The sequence below is a fragment of the Phyllobates terribilis genome, unplaced genomic scaffold (assembly GCF_046119375.1).
Source record: "Phyllobates terribilis strain yellow unplaced genomic scaffold, ASM4611937v1 Scaffold_5__5_contigs__length_657084704, whole genome shotgun sequence".
Classification (NCBI taxonomy): Eukaryota; Metazoa; Chordata; class Amphibia; order Anura; family Dendrobatidae; genus Phyllobates; species Phyllobates terribilis.
This window is the reverse complement of record NW_027362765.1, coordinates 48,358,645-48,379,176: the sequence shown is the minus strand read 5'-3', so window position 1 is coordinate 48,379,176 and position 20,532 is coordinate 48,358,645. Positions and strand designations below refer to the sequence as shown.

Here is a 20,532-nt window from a genome sequence, read left to right as displayed (position 1 = left end):
GGTAGGTGGCATTGTGCATATACATTTAAGTAGTCTCCCCATGGGTTAACCCAATAAGTTGAAGCACCATTGTTCTAATCTATACCTAACTCTGAAGTGTAAAACTATATTGTTCCACATTCAAAGTGGACATTCCTATAGGTAACCTCCCAGGTGAGTAATAACTACCTGCTGAGTCACATTAATCATTAAACTAATGTAAAATTGTGGTAGCATAATCGTTAGGAAATGCCTTAACACAAAATTCTGAGCAATACATGACATCCAAATGTTTATTACAAGGCTGGGTTTGTCGTATATATATGCTTCTATATAATTTGCACTGGAGAGGTCTACATCATTTTTGATTTCCTTTTAGATGTCTGGTATTTGAAGTTTCAAAAGTTGAACATGAGGGAATCTTTTTATCTAAATGGAATACCCCTGCATCCACTATAGTTCTCAATATCAACTCTCTAACAAGCCTTATCACATGACTTGGGATAAAAGCCAGAACCAGAATCTCAATTTGAAGACATTGTGTTTCGATGTACTGCCCCTTGTCAGTGCAAAGTGTGAAATCTGGTTTGGTTGGGTGAGAGACGTCTTACCGAGATCCAAGGGGTAACGTTTCTCCTTGCATAGAGTAAAATGTTAAGCATGTCAAGATGAGGAGACTTTTAAGCAGCAATGCTCCATTGGGAAATGTGCAAATTGTCTCTTGAGAGAGGCAGAGGTCTAGAACTCTAGTGCCACCTATAGGAAATAGCAATCCTAAAAGTCAATATCAACTCTCTAACGAGACTTGTCACATGACAACAGTCAGGATTTTGAACTGCAGAATACTGTAATAGTGACTTTTTTAGCACTATTGTTCTAAGGATGTTATACACATTAGAGTATTATCATTTAGGTTGGACTGGCCGACTTTCCCTGGACAGAAGATGTTGGTAAAAAAGAAAGATCAGTCTTATATATTTTAACATTCTTGATTGTTTTTGTTGTTGTTATGGCAGATTGAGTGATGGCAGAGGTGTGTACTAGCGGTTTCCTCCTTTCTCCCTATTCGAAATACATGGATTGTGATTAAATAAAGCATGTATGGGAGAGGTCAGGAGAGACTAACAGTTCTCTAAAATGTATCACAACTTTAACCAGGAAATTAATATTTTTACATGCCTTGTGTAATTTGTCAAAACATAACATCGTTTTATTCTTGATAGGTGACCATATTAAACTCTCGGAGGGACATATAATGATTTCAGATATTAAAGAAGAAGATATCGACATCACACAAGATATATATGAAGAATATGCATTGATTCCAGCTACAACCTCAGCCATTTCTGAGAAAGATCTATTAAATGATCATTTTCAACAGGTCATATATTCTGTTCCATCTCAAAGTTTTGAAGAAAGAAGGGATGTTGAATTTAAAAGAGCCCACACGGGGAAAAAATCATATTCATGTTCAGATTGTGGGAAATGTTATACTCTGAAACGAAATCTTGTTTACCATCAAAAAACTCACACCGGGGAGAAACCATTTTCATGTTCTGAATGCAGGAGATGTTTTAAAAAGAAATCACATCTCATTGAACATGAGAGACGTCACACATGGCTGAAACCATTTTCATGTTTAGAGTGTGGGAAAAGTTTTACCCAGAATTCAGATCTTGAAGTACATCAGAGAAGTCACACAGGCGAGAAGCCATATACATGTTCTCAGTGTCAGAAATGTTTTAACCAAAAATCAGATCTTACTACTCATGAGAGAATTCACACAGGAGAAAAGCCATTTTTATGTTCAGAATGTGGGAAATCTTTCAACCAGAAATCACATCTTGTCAAACATCAGAGAATACACACAGGGGAGAAGCCATATTCATGTTCTGAATGTGGGAAGTGTTTTGGCCAGAAATCAGATCTTACTACACATCAGAGAATTCACACAGGGGAGAAGCCATTTATATGTTCTGAATGTGGGAAATGTTTTAACCAAACATCTAATCTTATTAGACATCAGAGAAGTCACACAGGGGAGAAGCCATATTCATGTTTTGAATGTGGGAAAAGTTATAATGCTAAATTACATCTTGTTGCACATCAGAGAACTCACACAGGTGAGAAGCCATTTCCTTGTACAGAATGTGGGAAATGTTTTAAACTAAAATCATATCTTGTTACACATCAGAGAAGCTATATTCATGCTCAGAATGTGCGAAAAGTTATAGAGCTAAAATAAATGTTAGACTACGTTAGAGAAGTCGCACAACAAGGGAAAAGTAATTTTTCATATTCAGAGTAATAAATTGTTTTTACTTGGACAACCAGTTTTGTTGACTCCCAACCACTCATATAGGAGCCAGGGGTAAAACCATATTCTTGTGCTAAACGTGGGAAATCTTTTGTCCACAAATAAATATATTCTTAATCCTTTGCTGATGTCTGCCTTTTATGTACAGTGGATGTGCAAACTAGTTCAATGAGGCCAGCTCAGAAGCTGAGCTCGCTCTGTAGAGAACATGTGCAGACTTATACAGCCATCACCCACCATCTCATAATCACGTGTTCAAGTAAATTTATTTTAACGGGAAAAAAATAGTTAAAAATGTAAAAAAAAAGTGAAAAATGTAAAAGTTAAAATCATCCCTCATTTTTTGAAAACCTAGGTAAATAATGCTGAATTAATCAATTGTAGCATTTTTCTTATAATGTATGTGAATATTTGCTTGTACTGTACTTCTGTGTTTTTACTATTTATGCTCCATGGGCCATGTATTCCCTTTATTGCTCCCTTTAAATCTTTTTGATGTAAGCTGGTATAGAAATAAACGTTCTAACTTCACTATGTGAGACTGACACATTTTCATATTATGCAGTGAATTTTGAAAATAAGTACTTGAAATGGCAGAGTTTCTGTCTTTGATCACCTCATTTTTTCCCTAAAATGGAATAAAAAGATCAGTATGCACCTTAAATTTGAACCATTAAACTACAGCTTATCTTGCCCAAAAAAGAAGCCTGGGACAACTTTGTTATGACACTTATTTTTTTACTATACACATTAGGTCTCCATAACTATAAAGACTTATTGAACAAAGGCATCTGGTCATTTTTGCCGCAAAATGATTGTCATAAAAAAAAAAAGAGGATGAATTACTGTTTTTTACCTGTTTTTCAGTAGAGTAAAGTGAATGTTGGCATTCAAAATGACATCTTGTTCTGTAAAAAATCATGATCTTATACAGCTATTTCTACAGAAAAAAAAGTGAAAATAAAACTAAACATGGCTGCATTTGTACTGGGACTAAGCTCAATTAGCTCACACAGGAAAGATGCCATTTTCCTTTTACTACAGATGTGCATTATTGGCAATTAAATCAAAGTTAAGTCTTGTCATACACAAGAAAAGGAAAGCAATCCAGGGAACTAAATGGTTAAGAAATGTATTTAATTAACAAACATCTGTATCAGGTTTGCAAACTTGATTTTTTTTTTTTGGACGACTTGTCCAAAAATCACAGTTAGCCAACAATTTTTAGAAACATTAGAAAACCATAAAAACTTATTACGATTTTAAGTGATATACGTTTACAACCTATAATTGTAATATGAAGACATTTTCAGTAGAGATGAGCGGATCGTTTTGTGGGACTCTGATCCATTGACCAGGTATCTGTCAGTGACAGCTGGACGGGAGGCTCGTCAACCTCTTACTCTCTGGGATCCCTGGCGTGACTTTTGATTAGCCGGTTTGGCATGATATCATCGGTCCCACGAATCGATCCACCCATCTCAAATTTACAGCAATTACTGTAAACTGTAAAATAATTATTACAGTCACAATAATCTGTACAAGCTCCTCCATCTGCAAAAAAAATCCTAAGCACATCAAATCCTTTTTTAGAGATGGGAAAAAAATGTCCCATTTTAATGTGCGGTCCATGAATTTGTGGACAGTTGACGACCTTGGTCTGTTTTACAAAAATGAGAAGACAGGATGTTTTAGGTAATTTTTGGTTCTTGAAGGGTTCTATCTTGTTTCTGTGGTTTTGCATGCCAGAAAGATTTTCTCGTATAGCAATATATAGTGTAGGGATTCACATTCTCATATAGGCCGTAAAGTTCACACAGGGACTGGATTCCTGTGTCAAAGAAGTGTGAGGTTTATTGAACGCCAAAACTTGCAGAGCTCCTTAAATGTAAACAGCCTTTTCCCGGCACATACGTAATAACAAAATCAACCGTCCTTTTCCAATAAAGGCAAAGCAATAACCATGTCTTAACCAGACAGCCATTCAGGTCCTGCCTTAGGCTCAGTGGACTCACATTCACTGGTGACTCGTGCACAGCGTCCCAGTTTGGTCACACACAACAGCTATCATCCATAGCAACCAGTGATACTTTCAGTTTGTTGCACACGGCTCTGTGCAGTCTCCTCTCAGAGAGATTCTGACCTCTCTCTCTCGCTTCAATACAAACCACTCTGCTTTGCTTACCCAGCTGACTGACCAGTGAACACATGGCCTGGTTCTAGTCATGGCTCTACAGATGCACCTAGTCAGAACTTGTAGTGCTAGGATTTAACCCTAGCCTACCTGGCTTTCCTACAAAAGGCATGGTTTTGCCACTGCTCAGAATCAAGAAGATGCAAGAAGCATTCTGGAGGGTATTTTGTACCAGCACGGTGGCTCAGTGGTTAGCACTGCAGCGCTGGGGTCCTGGTTTCAAATCCCACCAAGGACAACATCTGCAAGGAGTTTGTATGGTCTCCCCGTGTTTGCGTGGGTTTCTTCTGGGATCTCCGGTTTCCTCCCGCATTCCAAAGACATACTGATGGGGAATTTAGATTGTGAGCCCCAATGGGGACAGTGCCCATAATGTCTGTTAAGCGCTGTGGAATTAATGGCGCTATATAAGTGAGTAAAACAAATAAATAAAAAATTTAATTACCTAAAAAAAAGCAAAAAAAAAGTAGATTATTTCAGCCAATCGGTTCAAATACCAAAACATACCCATAGATGAGACTCCATCCCCTTTGCATAGGCAAATGCAGTCTGCAGGAGAACCGTATCTGAGACAACCCAGAAGTGGCTCGATGAGCGAACTAAATGTATTCATTACTAAAAGGTCAAAGAGCCCAACTAGTTATTGGCTGTTCACTTATAGGTGCTTGATTTATAAAGTAACTTTTATTTACGCTTTTTAAAATTTTTACCGCAAATGGGTCAAAAAGTGGTAAATATTGCTTGTGTGCCTACCTATCTTCTTGCAACTACTTGTACATTTCTCCTTAATTCACTCAATTATATATTATCAGATTGTACAGAACTTTGTATCAGATTAAGAGCAAGCGATCTGAATTCACTGTACCAATAAAGTGATTAGAAGCAGGCACAGAGTGTGCAGTGTTATGACTAACCTGAACAAGTTACCTTATAGGAGCTGTTTGTCTCCATTGACAATGAGTCCCTGCAGTCTGTACTTCTATTTCCTTCTTTCAGGGTTCTGTGGTGGATATCATACTGTGTGGGGTGCTGTGGGGGATATTATACTGTGTAGGTGGACAGTGTGAGAAGGGGGTACAGTTTGGAGTGGGCAAGATGAGAACATAGTGTGAAAAAGGGGCACAGTATAAATATGGAGAGGGGGCAACTTGAAATGGGGGCACTGTGTGGAAAGAAGTTAGCATGGTGGAGGGACAGCCATGGTATAGGCCGTTGTTCATAGGGGCAAACGATGTGGTGTTTATAGCTGATAATGCCAGACAGTAGGGCGGTTATAGCTGATGATGTCAGTCAGTGGGGCGGTTATACCTCATTAAGATGAACAGTGTGGCGGCGGGTGTAGCTCATAAGAGCAGGCAATGTGGAGGCCATATACCATAGGAGGCTTATTTAGGTCATAATATGGACAGATATTTTGATCCAGGGGGCATTTAATAACACTCTTATTTTTAAGGGCACCGTGTTAGGATGTGCAACAGAAGACAGGAGAAGAGGGAAGTCTGCAGATAAGAGCTCTAGATTGAAAAATCACCATTGCACTTGGACAACATAGAGACAAAAAGAAAGAAACTACTCAATCAGATAAGATGTCACCTATAAAGTACCTGGATGTAAATATTTACTTGTTGATACTGACTATGTGTCATCAGTACTGTGGCTCCTGTATGGTCCACAGTCTGATAACAAAAACTCCCAGCATCTTCTATTATTAAGGACATACTAAGAGTTGTAGGTTCATTAGATACAAATGTATATGGGTCTGACTTGACATTATAATTGATTGCTGTACTAAGCTTGGTGATTTATTCATGTACTGATGGTGATTCTGGTGACATTCATGTACTGATGGTACTGTTCTTGTATTTATTTACTGACAGTGGTTCTTGTTATGTATTCATGTAATGATGGAGATTCTGGTGATGTATTAATTTACTGATGGTGGTTCTAGTCACCTATTAATTTACTAATGATGGTTCTGGTGCCGTTTTTATGTGCTGTTGATGGCTCTGGTGATGTATTCATGTACTGATGATGATTTTTGTTTCATATTCATGTACTGATGATGGTTCTGGTGACGAATACAGCACCAGAACTATCATCACTATGTGAATACATCACCAGAACCATCAATAGTACATGCATACAGCACCAGCATAACCATCACTACATGACGATGTCACCACAATCACTATCAGTACAGGAATACGAGACCAGAACCTCTATCCATACAAGAATATGGCACCAGATCCAGCATCAGTTTTGTTGCAAACTGTATATGTTGCATGATGGATATAAAACACATATCCCTTTATAATGGGGTCTGTTTAGCTTCCATTGGGGTATCTGCCAAATGCTGCATACCTTAATTGAAACCAAATGGCCCCCATTATAGTTAAGCAATTTTTTGTTTCCATGAGTTTGACATTTTAAAATATAGCATGTCAGGAATAAATATCGCTATTTTTCCCTGATATTGTGTAAATGGCCTGCAAGCGATGAATGATTTCATATCGAACTATGAAAACACACTCCCTGTTGAACCTCACCTCTAAAGTACACCACTTTTTTTTTTTACTTTTGCTGCTATTTTTTGGTAAAACAGGTAACAATTCTGGTGGAAGTGGTCGTCAGAGCTTGTTACCTAACCAACCAAAGGGGGAAGTGCGTTAGGGGTCCTCTTACCTTAGTCTCTGACCTATTCCTTTACAAAGGGAGTTGAGGGTTCATGAGGGGGGCCATTGGCTCCATCTGTTTGTGGCACCAAAGCACCTTGTCCTGGCCCTGGGTGCAGTAGGGTCATCATACTGTGCGTGTGGAGGGTACTGTGTAGGAATGCACTGTGTGGGTATCTTACTGTGTTTGGGAGCACTTTAGTTGGCATCATACTTTATAGAAGCAATGAAAGGGGAATCTGGGGGCTTCAATAGGAGGAAAATTACTCTAAGTGCGGCTAAGTAGTGAGATCTGCTCTTCTGGGCCCCATAATTTCTATGTGCGCCCGATTATAATGTTTTCATGTTGTAATATCTCTTTATTACTCGCTTGCCTTTTTACAGTTTGTTACCTTCTTTACCTGTGATTGCTCATGTTTGATCATGTGTAAAGCAGGATATTATATAAGAAGCTTACCAATTCACAATTATGTATGCAATGAATAGAGACAGCAGTCTGAAAAGTTGCCAGGCGGTTACCAGACTTGTGACCTTTTAAATATTTTTTCAATAGTGTTTTTATAAAGATTTGGATGCTGGAATTTATCTACTTACTTTTTTCCTGTGTCACCGCAGGCACTACTACTCTCATCATTGTCCCTGCTGGTGCTGATCACAGCGCCGGCAGGGAACCATGATGAGGGCAGCATTCAGCACCCGGCGCTTGGGAGCAGCGTTAACTGTACACTGATTCCCAGGCGCCGGTACATGTCACATGTATGACATCCGTGTGCGGTACGTGTTTACACGGACCCATTGGTCTGAATGGGTCCATGTGATTCATGCTGTCGGCCAAAAATGGACATGTCTCCATGTGGGTCACGGGGACAGGCATAATGGAGCGCAGCTGATAGATTACAACAGAAAAATGTTAATTATTACAGAAATGTACGGGATTTCTGAAGTATAATGACGTCCTCCGTGCAGTAACTCCATTCTGTCTCATTACAGAGATAACTAGATCTGAGTTATTGCACTGAGGCTCATGATTTCTGTGCACACAGCACTGTCTATTAGGGCTCATTCAGACTCCCATGCACATACAGGTGCTTCTCACAAAATTAGAATATCAAAGAGTTAATTTGTTTCAGTTCTTTAATCCAAAAAGTGTCATTACAAACAGAGTGATCTATTTCCAGTGTTTATTTCTGTTAATGTTGATGATTATGGCTTACAGCCAATGAAAACACAAAAATCATTATCTCAATAAGTTAGATTAACTAAAAACAACTGCAAAGGCTTCCTACGCATTTAAAAAGGTTCCTTAGACTGTTTCAGTAGGCTCCACAATCATGGGGAAGACTGCTGACTTGACATATGTCCAGAAGGCAGTCATTGACACACTCCACAAGGAGGGTAAGCCACAAAAGGTCATTGGTAAAGAAGCTGGCTGTTCACAGAGTTGTATCCAAGCATATTAATGGAAAGTTGAGTGGAAGGAAAAAGTGTGGTAGAAAAAGGTGCACAAGCTACTGAGATAACCTCAGCCTTGAAAGGAAGAGGAGCCACCACACACAGACGTATCCAGGAAATGGGCTACAACTGTCGCATTCCTTGTGTCATGACCAATAGACGCCAGAAGCATCTTACCTGTGCCAAGGAGAAAAAGACCTGAACTGTTGCTCAGTGGTCCAAGGTGTTGTTTTCAGACGAAAGTAAATTTTGCATTTCATTTGAAAATCAAGGTCCCAGAGTCTGGAGGAAGAGTGGAAAGGCCACAATCCAAGCTGCTTGAGGTCTAGTGTGAAGTTTCCACAATCAGTGATGGTTTGGGGAGCCATGTCATCTGCTGGTGTAGGTCCACTGTGTTTTGTCAACACCAAAGTCAGCGCAGCAGTCTGCCAGGAAAATTTAGAGCACTTCATGCTTCCCTCTGCCGACAAGCTTTTTGGAGATGGAAATTTCATTCTCCAGCAGGACTTGGCACCTGTCCACACTGCCAAAAGTAGCAATACCTGGTTTAAAAACAAGAGTATCACTGTCCTTGACTGGCCAGCAAGCTCGCCTGACCTTAACCCCATAGAGAATCTATGGGGTATTGTCAAGAGGAAGATGAGACACCAGACCCAACAATGCAGACGAGCTGAAGGCTGCTATGAAAGCAACCTGGGCTTCCATAACACCTCAGCAGTGCCATGGGCTGACCGTCTCCATGCCACGCCGCATTGAATCAGTAATTGATGCAAAAGGAGCCCCCACCAAGTATAGAGTGCATTTACTGAACACACAATTTTGGATTTTAAAATATTTTTTCAAGCTGTTGTTATAAAGTATTCTAATTTACTGAGATAATGAGTTTTGTGTTTTCATTGGCTGTAAGCCATAATCATCAACATAAACAGAAATAAACACTTGAAATAGATCACTGTTTGTAATGACTATATAATATGAGTTTCACTTTTTATATTGAAGAACTGAAATAAATTAACTTTTTTATGATATTCTAATTGTGTGAGAAGCACCTGTAGGTCCAATCTTAGACCACAATTCATGGACTGGCCGCAGGTCTCCTGACCAAACCATGATAGCTTTATAAATTTTTATGAGGCTGTCACGCTCCGGTTGGGAGAGCCTCGACTAGTCCAAGCATTGATTTCTGAGATCGGACCATTGTGGATGGATGTCTTAATTAGCCCTTATATAGATTACACTAAGGCTCCCATACACCTAAAGCTAAAGTCGTCAGGATCAGCCAACAATCTAACGTGTATTGGGGCTTCCCATCTCTCCCTCGATAATTGATGTCAGGGGAGAGAAGGATCCGGTGTGTAGGAGTTCCAGTAGTTGATCCTTTTGTTCTCTCTGAAGATAAGCCGCCACCAGAGCTCGACACCTGCTCTCTAATAGAGAGTGTAGTGCCGGCATCCCTGCCCTCTGCTAGGCAGGGACGCTGCTCCCCTCACCGCTCTGCCCCGTGCCCGGCGTCCCTCTCCCGCTCTGCTGTCAGCGCGCGCTCCTTCCCGGCGTCCTCCTCCCGCTCTGCTCTCAGCGCGCGCTCCTTCCCGGCCCCTGTGCTTAGGGCGCGCGCGCTCCCCTCCTCTTAAAGGGGCCGCGCGCGTCGTCCTAAGGAGTCCCCGGCCAATGGCCGGAGGACTTCATCATATATAAGGCACCTCCTCCAAAATGGAGGTGCCCGAGCAATGTTGTTTGCACCTGTGTCTCACCTGTGCTTCAGCCCTCAGGTCCCGTTGCCAGTTACCTGTCAGATTCCTGCCTGATTACTTGCTACCTGTCTGCTAGTCTGAGGTCCGACGGTCTGCCTTACTACTCCTGTCAGTCTGTCTAAGGACCAGCCTGCCCGCTCACCTGGGAGCGCTTCTCCGCTACCTGCCTGCTTGCCTGCCCGGAGGCTCCGCTGTCACGTGCTGTGACCACCAGCTATTCCAGAGACTCTTGCCCGCTCACCTGGGAGCGCACATCAGCTACCTGCCTGCCTGCCTGAGGTCCGACGGTCTGCCTACCAACTCCTGTCAGTCTGTCTATGGACCAGCTTGCCCGCTCACCTGGGAGCGCACATCTGCTATCTGCCTGCTAGCCTACCTGGAGGCTCCGCCGTCACGTGCTGTGACCACCTGCCTGTCCAGTGACTCCTGCCCGCTCACCTGGGAGCGCTCATCTGCTACCTGTCTGTCTGCCTACCCGGAGGCTCTGCCGTCATGTGCTGTGACCACCCGCCTGTCCAGAGACTTCTGCCCGCTCACCTGGGAGCGCTCATCTGTCGCCTGTCCGCTGGTCTTCCTGGAGGCTCCGCCGTCACATGCTGTGACCACCCGTTCATCCAGAGACTCTCGCCTGCTCACCTGGGAGCTCTCGTCTATCTTCAGCCGCCACAGGTCGTACCAACCCTATACCTAGAGACTGCCCCGGTCACTTGCCGTGACCTCCAGCCCCGTTCACTCAGAGACTGTCCCGTTCACTCAGAGACTGTCCCGTTCACTCAGAGACTGTCCAGGTCACCTCCCGCCTCTCGCCACCCGCTCCCTTACAAGGACCGCCCACTTGTATTGTAGCCCAGAGGTTCCGCCTCCCAGACCCGTTACAGTTTGCTCGGGCCATGGAACCCGGTGGCACCCAAGCTCCCTCGCTCTCGGACCTGTGTCATGAACTGTCCCGTCAAAGGTCCCAACAGGAGTCCATCCTGGGTCACCTGCGGAATGTCAATACTCGCCTGGATACTCTGACTGCTTCACCGACAACCTCCGCCAGTGCCATGTCTCGCAATCCGGCAGCTCCGCTGCCCACTAATACCATGGTATCCTACCCCGGACCCTGGCTTTCTGCACCTCCTCGCTTCGGAGGCGACTCCGTCCAGGCTCGGGGCTTCATAAATCAGTGCACCCTGCACTTTGAACTATTGTCCCACCAGTTTAACTCCGACCGAGCCAAAATTGCATTCATCATGTCCCATCTCACCGGGCAGGCTCTGGCCTGGCTAAATCCTCTATGGGAGAGAGGAGACCCCCTGGTGTCCAACTTGCCTGCTTTTCTCACGGCTTTCCGGAAAGTCTTCGACGAACCCGGACGGAAGACCTCATCCGCATCATCATTGCTACGCCTCCGTCAGGAAAGCCTCACCGTGGGCCAATATGCCATACGGTTCCGTACCCTTGCCTCGGAGCTGGCCTGGGATAACGACGCTCTGGTTTCCGTCTTCTGGGAGGGTCTGTCCGGCCGTATTAAAGATGAACTTGCCGGTCGGGACATTCCTACCACTCTCGATGACTTAATAACTCTTGCCACCCGGATTGACCTACGGTTCCAGGAGCATGCCAGAGAGGTCACCCGTGAGAGGAGGTTACTACGTTTAGCTCCTACTTTTCAGAAACCCGTCACTCCTTCTGTCTCTAACCAGGTACACCCTCCTGAGCCTATGCAGGTCGACCAGACCAAGATGGTCAAGACCCGTCAGGACTTACGCCGTGCCGAGGGGACCTGCTTCTACTGTGGCAGTAAGGAGCACCGGATCCGTGCCTGCCCGGAGAGGTCGGGAAACGCCTGTGTCTAGGTTCGCTCAGAGAGGTCCACCTAGACAAGAATAAATCCTCTCCATCCCTGCTGTTGTCAGTTTCAATCGTCTACGGGGAGAACCGTTATTTCGAACTAGCCCAACTGGACTCTGGAGCAGCCGGGAATCTTATTTCACAGTCCCTGGTAGAGAAATACCGCATCCCCACCAAACCTCTGGCTGTACCCTTGTCTGTGGCTGCCGTGGATGGGGGGCTCTTACCACGCCCCATCCAACTCATCACCGAATCCATTACTCTGCAGGTGGGAATGCTGCATTCTGAAAGTATCTCCTTTCATGTTCTGCCTGGACTCTCTCACGCCCTCTTGCTAGGTCTGCCTTGGCTCCAGAGACATGCACCCGTGCTTGACTGGCAAACCGGAGAAGTCCTTCGCTGGGGACAAGACTGTCATAAGACCTGCCTGGTTCCCGTCCATCCCGTCCGTCCCTCTCCTACCCCAGCTAATCTACCTGGACTTCCGATTCCTTATTGGTCTTATGCTGATGTCTTTAATAAAAAGGAGGCAGAGACATTACCCCCTCATAGACCATACGACTGTCCCATCGACCTGTTACCCGGTACTACTCCTCCCCGTGGGCGTATTTATCCTTTATCCGCTGCTGAGACCCGGTCGATGTCCGAATATATTGAGGAGAATCTGGCCAGGGGATTCATCCGGAAATCTACCTCCCCGGCGGGAGCAGGCTTCTTTTTCGTCAAAAAGAAGGACGGCTCTCTCCGTCCCTGTATAGACTATAGAGGCCTAAACCAGATCACGGTGAAGAATAAGTACCCCCTTCCGCTCATTCCAGAATTATTTGATCGTCTGAGGGGGGCTAGAATCTTCACCAAACTAGACCTCCGTGGGGCGTACAACCTGGTTCGTATCCGTCAGGGGGATGAATGGAAGACGGCATTCAACACCCGGGACGGCCACTATGAATACCTGGTAATGCCCTTTGGTCTCTGTAACGCTCCTGCCGTCTTTCAAGAGTTGGTCAATGACATCTTCCGGGACCTTCTCTACTCCTGCGTAGTGGTGTACCTGGACGACATCTTGGTCTTCTCTCCGGATCTCCAGACTCACCGGAGGGCCGTTCGTCAGGTCCTGCTCAGGCTCAGGCAGAATCACCTCTTCGCTAAATACGAGAAGTGCCTCTTTGAGCAGACCTCGCTTCCGTTTTTGGGCTACATTATTTCTCAGACCGGCCTACGAATGGATCCAGAGAAACTGTCTGCCATCGAGAAATGGCCCCGACCGGAGGGGTTGAAAGCCATTCAGCGGTTCCTGGGCTTCGCCAACTACTACCGCCTCTTCATACCACACTTCTCTTCCCGGACTGCCCCAATTTCCGCGCTCACCCGTAAGGGTACTAATCCCAAACAGTGGCCGCCCGAAGCAGAAGAAGCCTTTCTTTCCTTAAAACAGGCCTTCTCTTCCGCCCCGGTGCTGCATCGCCCGGACGGCAACAAGCAGTTCTTCCTGGAAGTGGACGCCTCCTCCTCTGGAGCTGGAGCGGTACTTACTCAAAAATCTTCTTCCGGGAGGATGGTAACTTGCGGCTTCTTCTCTAAACTCTTCTCCTCCTCAGAGCGCAATTATTCTATAGGAGATCGAGAGTTATTGGCCATCAAACTGGCATTGGAGGAGTGGCGTTACCTGCTTGAGGGGGCTCTTCACCCGGTAATAATTTACACTGACCACAAGAACTTGGCTTACCTCCAGCATGCCCAGAGACTTAACCCGCGCCAAGCCCGGTGGTCCTTGTTTTTTGCTCGTTTTGATTTTGTCCTTCATTTTCGCCCGGCTGACAAAAACGTCAAGGCGGACGCCTTGTCTCGATCCTTTCTGGTATCTGATCTCGAGGAAGATCCGAAACACATCATCGATCCCGCCAGAGTAATGCAGGTGGCTCCCGTGAGTCTAAATCGTCTCCCTCCCGGAAAGACGTTCGTATCAGTACCTGATCGGGAGAAGATCCTTCACTGGGGTCACTCGTCTAAACTGGCTGGCCACGCTGGTCAGAAGAAGACCCTCCAGCTTATTTCCCGTCACTACTGGTGGCCTACCCTGCACAAGGATGTAATAGACTTTGTTTCTGCCTGTGTGTCCTGCGCCCGCAACAAGGTTCCGAGACATCTGCCAGCCGGTCGCCTCCTTCCGCTCCCAGTACCTGCTGCCCCCTGGCAGCATATTGCAATGGACTTCATAACTGACCTCCCACTCTCTGCCGGTTGTACGGTCATTTGGGTGGTCGCTGACCGCTTCTCCAAGATGGCTCATTTCGTTCCCCTACCAGGCCTCCCGTCTGCACCCGAGCTAGCTAGAGACTTTATTCGTCACATCTTCCGTCTTCATGGCCTGCCCCTCCACATCGTGTCGGATCGTGGGGTACAGTTCACCTCACGCTTCTGGAGAGCCACTTGTAAACTACTAGACGTCACCCTGGACTTCTCTTCCGCTTACCACCCACAGTCCAATGGTCAAGTGGAGCGGATCAATCAGAACCTGACCAGTTACCTCCGGCACTTCGTTAATGCCCACCATTCTGACTGGGTGGATCTCCTACCATGGGCCGAGTTCTCTTACAATAATCACGAGAGCGAATCCTCCTCCAAATCCCCGTTTTTTGTAGTCTTTGGTCAGCATCCTCGGATTCCTTTTCCTGTCTCCACCTCGGTGGACAACCCGGCTGCGGAATCTCTCGTTAGCAAATTTTCCTCCATTTGGGAGAGTACCCGATCCGCACTCCTTCAGTCGTCCGAACGGATGAAAAGACACGCTGACAAAAAACGCCTGGATCCTCCTCAATTTCGTCCAGGAGATAAGGTCTGGCTCTCATCTAAATATGTTCGACTCAAGATACCTTCTTACAAGTTAGGGCCTCGGTTCATCGGACCTCTGGAGGTCACCAGTCAGATCAACCCGGTGGCCTATAAATTGAAACTCCCGGCCAACTTACGGATCCCTAACTCCTTCCATGTATCTCTCCTCAAACCTGTGGTACTTAACTCTTTTTCCAAGTCTACAGGTACGCCTCCTGCTCCGGTTTCCGCTGAGGACGAGTTTGAGGTAGAGAACATTCTTGCCACCAAAAGGGTAAGAGGAAAGACCTTTTTTCTGGTAGATTGGAAGGGGTTTGGTCCTGAGGAGAGAACGTGGGAGCCCCGGGAGAACATCCATGCCCCTCTCATCCTAGCTAAATTTCTGTCTGGCCTAAAAAAGGGGGGCCTAAAGGGGGGGGTACTGTAGTGCCGGCGTCCCTGCCCTCTGCTAGGCAGGGACGCTGCTCCCCTCACCGCTCTGCCCCGTGCCCGGCGTCCCTCTCCCGCTCTGCTGTCAGCGCGCGCTCCTTCCCGGCGTCCTCCTCCCGCTCTGCTCTCAGCGCGCGCTCCTTCCCGGCCCCTGTGCTTAGGGCGCGCGCGCGCTCGCTCCCCTCCTCTTAAAGGGGCCGCGCGCGTCGTCCTAAGGAGTCCCCGGCCAATGGCCGGAGGACTTCATCATATATAAGGCACCTCCTCCAAAATGGAGGTGCCCGAGCAATGTTGTTTGCACCTGTGTCTCACCTGTGCTTCAGCCCTCAGGTCCCGTTGCCAGTTACCTGCCAGTTACCTGTCAGATTCCTGCCTGATTACTTGCTACCTGTCTGCTAGTCTGAGGTCCGACGGTCTGCCTTACTACTCCTGTCAGTCTGTCTAAGGACCAGCCTTCCCGCTCACCTGGGAGCGCTTCTCCGCTACCTGCCTGCTTGCCTGCCCGGAGGCTCCGCTGTCACGTGCTGTGACCACCAGCTATTCCAGAGACTCTTGCCCGCTCACCTGGGAGCGCACATCAGCTACCTGCCTGCCTGCCTGAGGTCCGACGGTCTGCCTACCAACTCCTGTCAGTCTGTCTATGGACCAGCTTGCCCGCTCACCTGGGAGCGCACATCTGCTATCTGCCTGCTAGCCTACCTGGAGGCTCCGCCGTCACGTGCTGTGACCACCTGCCTGTCCAGTGACTCCTGCCCGCTCACCTGGGAGCGCTCATCTGCTACCTGTCTGTCTGCCTACCCGGAGGCTCTGCCGTCACGTGCTGTGACCACCCGCCTGTCCAGAGACTTCTGCCCGCTCACCTGGGAGCGCTCATCTGTCGCCTGTCCGCTGGTCTTCCTGGAGGCTCCGCCGTCACATGCTGTGACCACCCGTTCATCCAGAGACTCTCGCCTGCTCACCTGGGAGCTCTCGTCTATCTTCAGCCGCCACAGGTCGTACCAACCCTATACCTAGAGACTGCCCCGGTCACTTGCCGTGACCTCCAGCCCCGTTCACTCAGAGACTGTCCCGTTCACTCAGAGACTGTCCAGGTCACCTCCTGTGACTGCCTGCCTGGTCGCAACCCGCTCCCTTACAAGGACCGCCCCCTTGTATTGTAGCCCAGAGGTTCCGCCTCCCAGACCCGTTACAGAGAGCACAAGAATTCCTGCATGTGATAGTCATGAGAGAGCTGTCAACCAAACAAGTGTACAGCTTAGGTGTTTATGGGCCTTAAATGGAGGGTGCCATCAAAAATATATTTTTTTGCAACAGTTGAAAAAATGTAGAGTATTAATGTTTTGATTTTTTTTAAAACATTATCATTTGTTTTTAATGAAGTAAAATATGAAAAATAATTTTAAAAGGTTTGGTATTTCCACTTTTAAAGACTAGGGGGAGCAGCTGCTGAAATTTGCCATGAAAACCCAGTGTACAACTAGCTCACATTATGACTGCAGTAAATGTGGGCTGGGTCTGCTTTCATGTATGTGACATCACTCCTCTCCTCCCCTTCTGGGTGTTTGCAACAGGATAAGTGAGGTTGAAGTTTGGGATCACAGTGTGAAGCCATTTTGTTGGTGACTGCCAGAGATACAGACAAATACATTGTCACCGAGGTCGGCCGGCGGCACCAATTATGTCTGTTAGTGCTACTTGTATCAAACTGGGGTTAGATATGCGGAGTGCATCACAAACTGGTATTATTCGCAGTACATGATGAACTACACGTATCTACATATCCTACAGGGCTCAGTGTACTGTATCGCACAGGCTGGGATTAGATACACCGATCTGGGGAGTATAGCACATGCTGGGATTAGATACACCAGTCTGGATAGTATCGCACAAACTGGGATTAGATACACTAATCTGGGGAGTATCGCACAGGCTGGGATTAGATACACCGATCAGGGGGGTATCGCACAGGCTGGGATTAGATACACCGATCAGGGGAGTATCGCACAGGCTGGGATTAGATACACCGATCAGGGGAGTATCGCACAGGCTGGGATTAGATACACCGATCAGGGGAGTATCGCACAGGCTGCGATTAGATACACCGGTCTGGGGAGTATCACAAATGGTGGGATTAGATACACCGGTCTGGGGAGTACCGCACAGGCTGGGATTAGATACACCGGGCTAGGAAGTGTCGCACAGGCTGGGATTAGATACACCGGTCTGGGGAATATCGCACAAACTGGAATTAAATACACTGATCTGGGGAGTATCGCACATGGTGGGATTAGATATCTTTTCACTTTATACTGTATTTCTTACTTGACGCTGCAATCATCTGTACTATACATAGCAAAATACTCATGCGCTCATACACACCTGGAAAATAGAAAGTCTCACACACAGGAAAATGTATATGCACGCTCTCACACACAGAAAAATACTCACGCATGCTCATACACAGGAAAACACACATGCACACTCACACTCAGAAAATACACATGCACGCTCACACACATAGTAAACACACGTGGTGTAATCCATGACCCCGCTCTGTCCACTTCTATGGGGCAGTGGTGTAATGTGTGACCCCGCTCCGTCCACTTCTATAGGAGAAGTGGTGTAATAAGATTGAATAGATAAATGTCCTATAGATATGTCATTTCACAAGCCCCTACATATAATAAACATCCACTCTTTAGTGCCCATCATGTGTCACTAAATGGCGTTATACCTTAATAAATGAAAAACCAGCGTGGGGTCCCCCTCGCCTATTTTTGGTAACGAGCCAAGGTAATGCTGAAAGCTGCGGGTTTATATTATCAGGCTGGAACGGCGCCTGATTTTTAGGCTGGGAAGGGCCTAATAACAACAGCCCGTAGCCACACCAGAAGTGTTACATCACATTAGATGCGACAATTCTGGCGCTTTGCCTGCCTCTTCCTGATTGCCACCACACCAGGGCAATCGGGGTAATGGTAGTTGGGGTTGATGACAGCTGTGATTTGTCAAAAATCACATCTGCCATCAACCCCTGGGGTTAGTAATGGAGAGGCGTCTATCAGACACCCCCATTACTAACCCAGAAAGAAAAAAAAAACCAGAAAAATAAATGTTATTTGAATAAAGACTTCCCGACACTTTCTCTGGTTCACAAATTTATTTAAAAAAAAAAAAAAAAACCCAAGCAGGTCCGACGTAGTCCATGGCGTTCCCACGATGATCCCCAAATCTGACGTCCAAAAGGCTATGGAGCCTTGTTCAGAGGACGACGCTCCATAGGCTGTAGCTGCAGCCACGCTGGAGTCCGCTGCGCTCCACTAGACCAGGCGGCTGTGATGAGCAATGACCTCAGTAACTACACCGCTCATCAAAGTCGCTGAGCCCTCTGTATAATGGCTCCATATAGTCTTCCATACAGTCTAATGACCCCATATAGTGCCTCATACTATAATGTGACCCACATATTGCTCCACAGTGTAATGGCCCCATATAAGGCACCACAGTATAATGGCATCATATAGTGTCCCACAGTAGAATGTGCCCCATAAAGTGCATCCTGGTGTATATGGCCCCCCATCATCCTCCTCCCGGCGTGTATGGCTTCACATATTCAATAAATAGAAAAAAAATAAACTCTTGTACATACCTTCTCTGCACTCCGTCCTGTTCTGTGCACAGCAGATGGATGATCTCTAGTGTTGAGCGAGTATGTTCTGTTCCGAGCATGCTCGGGCCGAGCTTCGAGTATTTATAGCTGCTCGGTGATATGGTTGAATTGCTCTGGTGTGCATGATTTGCAACTGTTTGACAGCTTTATTACATGTGAGGAATGTGTAAGAAATAGACATTCCTCACATGTAATAAAGCTGTCAAACAGTTGCTAATCATGCACACGGGAGCAATTCAAACATATCACCGAGCAGCTGTAAATACTCGGAGCTCGGCCCGAGCATACTCGCCGACAGAGTTAACAGAACATGCTCGCTCAACACTAATGATCTCCCAACTGTGCCCTGAATAGGTTGGCTGTGATACATTGCAGGCTGCTAATACTGACAGGCAGAGATCACCGCTGGCCATCGCACATACTCACCCCCGGACCTCCGCCACCTCCACCCAGGACCTCCGTTGCCACCACCTCCGCCACCCAGCTGCTCCTGACTGTCATTGCACACACTGAGAAGTGCGTGCGATGACAGGAAAATGAAGCCCACACTAATGATGTGGGGCACAATAAAATGGCCGCTATCTCCTCCCACAGCTGTGACCAGGACAGCCCAGGTTGCAGCTAGAGGCAGGAGGAGCGACCTTTAATGTTACATAGGAATGTGTGGTCGTTCACCGACCCATGTCCAGGGACTGCCATAAGTGAGGGTGTAAGTGTCCTGCTGAGACACTTACACTCCCACCAAATGAAAATGGCAGCCCCCCAGTGGCTGAAATAAAAATGCATAAATAAAAAACTATTAAAGTGGTACATTTAATTTGGCACTAAAAATAATTGATTATATAATCAATAAAAAATTAAAAATCGCGGCACCTTCCCTTTAAAGGGTTTGTGTAGTGAAAACAAGTTATCACCTATCCATTAGATAGGTGATAACTTGCTGATCAGCGAGTGTCCAACCCGCACTGATTGGGAAAATTAGGAATTTTTATCACCTTTACAAAATTAAGCAGCAGGTTGGATGTTCTAACCATTGTTCCTCACAATCTATGTGGCTGCGGGAAAAACAGCATCACTTGTGAGCCCCATAGCATACCTCCCAACTTTCGAAGAAGAGAAAGAGGGACAGATCATGCGGTGTGCGTAGCGCACAGCGACAAATCTTGGCCACGCCCCTGGCCACACCCCAATCCATGCCCATTTACCATTTCTTTCTCCCCTGGCAGAAGTTGTCAGAGGGGCGCTGGTAATGAGGGGCATTCAGGAGACAGCCCTCAGACCCAACGCCTGGTATGCATGGCCCCCTCAGACCCAACGCCTGGTATGCATGGCCCCCTCAGACCCAACGCCTGGTATGCATGGCCCCCTCAGACCCAACGCCTGGTATGCATGGCCCCCTC

The 20,532-nt window shown here is 46.4% G+C and overlaps 1 pseudogene; it reads left to right on the top strand.

Moving 5' to 3' along the window:
- Positions 1 to 20,532, top strand: part of LOC141271433 (uncharacterized) — a 117,912-nt pseudogene that overhangs the window by 73,005 nt on the left and 24,375 nt on the right.